Source organism: Gekko japonicus, unplaced genomic scaffold (assembly GCF_001447785.1).
Source record: "Gekko japonicus isolate JY-2015 unplaced genomic scaffold, Gekko_japonicus_V1.1 scaffold358, whole genome shotgun sequence".
NCBI lineage: Eukaryota > Metazoa > Chordata > Lepidosauria > Squamata > Gekkonidae > Gekko > Gekko japonicus.
Window position 1 is genome coordinate 576901 of NW_015161962.1, and position 4330 is coordinate 581230.

General features: G+C 58.3%; 1 protein-coding gene across 1 annotated transcript in view; it reads right to left on the bottom strand.

The window, feature by feature from the left end:
• Positions 1 to 4330, bottom strand: part of CASQ1 (calsequestrin 1) — a 21338-nt gene that overhangs the window by 14901 nt on the left and 2107 nt on the right. The gene's annotated exons all lie outside the window — the stretch shown is intronic.

The window sequence follows — 4330 nt, forward strand, 5'->3', positions numbered from 1 at the left end:
GGGGGGGGGAGGCACCTTGGCCAGAGAAGGGGCTCTGGGGGACTACGGGGGGGGGAGCTTCCTTCTCTGGGCACACGTTTGCCACCTTCACTCCCACCACCCTCCGTGGCAAAGCTCCTGGGGCTGGAAGAGGATGCGGAGTTTCACACGCCCCAAGGCGGAAAGCGACAGGTCCCATTGGGCCACTGGATTCTGGGGGGGGGAGCCCATCCACCACCACCAGAAGAAGAAGAAGAGATTGGATGTGTACCCCATGGCCCTTCACTACCCAAGGGAGCCTCAGAGCGGCTGACAGACTCCTTTCCCTTCCCCTCCCCACAACAGACACCCGGGGAGGCAGGTGGGGCGGAGAGAGCTCTGACAGAAACGGCTCTTTTCCAAGGACAGCTCTTGTCAGAACTATGGCTTGCCCTAGGTCATCCAGCAGCTGCAAGTGGAGGAGGAGAGGGGAATCAAACCTGGTTCTCCCAGGTTAGAGTCCGCGCACTTCACCACCACACCAAACTGGCTCTGAATCATTACTTTTACAAGGGTGTAAAAGTAATGATTCGGGGGCAATATTCCACACGACTGCCTTGAGTCCCAGAGAGCACCTGGCCCTTTGTGTGGTGAAATGTCTTGAAGGCTGTGGAGAGTCCTGTGTGCAAAAATTCTGCTTTGTGAGCTACCGGCACTAAAGTTGTGAGCCAGCGATTGGGCTGCTGCATGAATCAGTTTGCTCTGGAGCCCTCCCTTCCTGAGCTAGGACAGAAATGTGTGAGCTAGAGGCTAAGAAACTGTGAGCTAGCTCACACTAGCTCAGCTAAGAGGGAAGACTGGTCCCCACCCCACCCCCACCCCCATTCAGAGCCTCTGCTCTCCCCCCCCCCATAGGTGCACACCTGGGGAAAGGTGAGGCACCCTCCATGTGCTCCAGAGGCAGGGGGGAGGGGTCACTCCCAAAGGGTGCTCGGTTCCTGCCCCGAGAGGCTCAGTTTGCTGTGGAAGCCACAAGCTCCTGCACGTTCCTTCTGGCATGCAAGGCTGGCATCTGATGGTCAGTCTGCACATGGCCAGAGGCACTCACGCTTGGATCTGAGCAGGGGCTCTGGCAGCCCAACCCAGTTGGGCCCTTGAGATCAGATTTCAAAGAGTTCCCCGTTTGGTCTCAATTCAGAACCCAACTGTGATCTGCTTCAAGATGACCCCTCCCTCCCCAATATCAACTCACACTGCCGGGAGGGGTGGTGGCGATGTCAAATACAAAAGGCCAGTTGCACGGGCAGGTGCATATTGGCTCCAAAACCTCAGCAAGGCGGTCCGGTGGTGAACACCCTCCCCTGGCATTTGGCAGGCGGGTGGCTCTTATTCAACGGAGGCGGGCAAATGGACTGGCACCTGGCCACCATTCCTGGCCAGATCGGTTGTGCCCATCTCCGGGAGGGAGGCTTGAGGGCCCAACGCTCCCTCTAAGCTGTGGAGTCTTGTGAGCAAAAACTCTACTTTGTGAGCTCCTGGCATTAAAGTTGTGAGACAGCCATTCGGCTACTGCATAAATCAGTTTGCTCTGGAGCCCCATCCTTCCTGGGCGAAGACAAAAATGTGTGAGCCGGAGGCTAGAAAACTGTGAGCTGGCTCACACTCACTCAGCTTAGAGGGGACACTCCTTGAGGCAGACACGATGGCTGCCGTCACACACACACACCACATAGTCCACTTCCAAACCGCTTTCCAACTCGATTTTGCCAGTTCGCACAGTAAGATCCAGTTGGAAAGTGCACTGACAGTGGATTACTTGGTGTGTGTGTGACCGCGGCCTATGTCGTGGAGCCCTTCCCACCCTCACAGCCACACACACAGCCCAGACGCAGCAAAGGGCTCCCGTGTTCGCATCCTGGGGTGCGCAGCCATTTCAGCTGCTTTCTCAGAAGGATGGCTGGCATGCCTGCCCACCCACCCCGGCCCTGGAGGATGCAGAACAGAAGAGTGCTCTTTCCGTTTCCCTTCCATGCCTCCAGGGCTACCAGAGTGGGGCTTTGCCTGTCAGGGTAACTCGAGCTCAGGGGGGAGGCAAAAACGCTAAGAAGGGAGACACCCGAAGGGGCTTCAGGTGCAGCGGAGCGTGTTCTTGGAGTGCCAGCGACGAAGGCAGAGCCAGAGGTGAGCGGCGCCTGCTCAGGGCTCCCTCTAAGCTGAGTTAGCGTGAGCCAGCTCACAGTTTTTTAAGCCTCCGGCTCACACATTTCTGTCTTTGCTCAGGAAGGAGGGGGCTCCAGGGCAAAGTCATTGATGCAGCAGCCAAATCGCTCGCCCACCACTTTAATGCCAGGAGGAGCTCACAAAACAGAATTTTTGCTCACAAGACTCTCCACAGCGGAGAGGGAGCCTCGGGTCCTGTTCCGGGTCTCCTCTCTGGACTCTGCCACAGCCCTCCAAGGGGGTTCAGTCACTGGATTGGAATGGCACCCCTCCCGGTCCTGTGGAGGTCCATGCCAACCCCGGGGGGTGGGGGGTTGGAATAGCAGACTTCCAAGGATATTTTAGGCGAGGAGCTGACTTCACGCCCGGCCTAGGCTCCCTCGGAATCCTGCGCCAAGGAGTAGGTGGGCTCCGGAGGCATCTCAGCAATGCTGAAGGACCAGAACAGGCTGCCGCTTACGGTGCCCTCCTCCTTCCCACACCGGGCGAGGCCAGCCAACCAGGGCACACTCGACAGTGGCGGGGGGGGGTAGGAGGAGGCAAGGGTGGCACTTCCCCTGCCCCACGCACCAGTCAGCGACTGAGGAGGTGGAGGATGCTGCTTCAGGGGCGGGCAACTCTGGAGAAGCAGGGGGAACGCTCCATGAGGAGTCCGGGGGCGCCTGTCAGTAGCAGACGGCGACCCCCTGAAGACGTGAGCCAGTCTCTCTTGCTCTTTTGCAGGCATTCTGGGTCAGGTAGCTTCCATTGCCAAGCCCCTGGCTGCAGCCCCCGGGGGCTCAAAACACCCCGGGCCTTCCCTTTCCCGTCAGCTCACGCAGCACAAGGACTGGGGGATCTTTTGGCCACTGCAAAGCCCCAAGCCAAAGAGAGAGCCGAAAGGAAGCCATGGCGCCCCCGCCTCTCACTCGACCGCCGGGCTGCCCCCCAGCCAGGAGAAGCAGCTGACAACTATACCCCAGCCTAGGCTGCCTCTCTGGGGGCCCTCTCCCGTACGCGGCTGGGGTCTCTCGCGCAGCGGATGTGCGTCCTCCAGGTTTGGGCAGGGCTCCAGAACCCTCCAGGTGCTGCCTCTGTCGACATTCAGGAGGCCCTTGGAGTAGGGCTGCCATGTCTGCGCTGGAAACAATGCTCAGCTGTGGAGTCTGGTGAGCAAAAATTCTACTCTGTGAGCTACTGGCAGGAAAGTTGAGCCAGCGATTTGGCTGCTGCGTAAATTAGTTTGCTCTGGAGCCCTCCTTCCTGAGCTAAAGCAAAAATCCATGAGCCGGAGGCTAAAAAACTGTGAGCTAGCTCACACTCACTTGGCTTAGAGAGAAAGAGGTACTTTTCTCCCTTTCTCACAATACAAGAACTCGTGGGCACTCCATGAAACTGCAGAGCGGTCGGGTTAGAACGGATAAAAGGAAGTCCTTCTTCACCCAAAGAGTGATTAACACGGGCAAGGGATGCTCTGTATTCTTGGTGCTTGGGGGGGGGTCAACAGTGGGAGGGCTCCTGGTGTCCTGGCCCCACTGGTGGACCTCCTGATGGCCCCTGGTATTTCTGGCCCCTGTGTGACACAGAGTGTTGGACTGGATGGGCCTTTGGCCTGATCCAACATTGGCATCTCTTATGTTCTTATGTTCTTAACACTGTTTGGAAAATAGCTGGAGACTTTGGGGGTGGAGCCAGGAGAGGGCGGGGTTTGGGGAGGGGAGGGGCCTCAGCGTGGTCCAAGGCCACAGAGCCCACCCTTCCAAGCAGCCGTTTTCTCCAGGGGAGCTGATCTCGGTCAGTCGGAGATCGGTTCTAAAAGCGGGAGATCCCCAGGCCCCACCTGGAGGCTGGCAACCCTAGATCTTGGAGGCAGTTTTACTCAGGACAGCATCTGACTAATGGAGCATTTCTTTCTTGGCTGTCCGGATTGGAGAGTTTAATTGCGGGGGGGTTCAGATTTTTTAAAATCCTTGCCATATTTGCACCGCACGTCGCCTTGGGTTCCTGAAGGTGGGAAGGCGGCTTGGCCACGTTTCAGACACATGGATCCTTCCCAAGAGCAGAGGCAGGCGTGAGCCCAGGCTGGATCAGGAGGACAGCAAAGCCCCCCCACCTCCCCCCCCCAGCCTCTTAATCCTCTCCCTGGCTGGGGGGGGGGGGGTCTGGGGAAGGC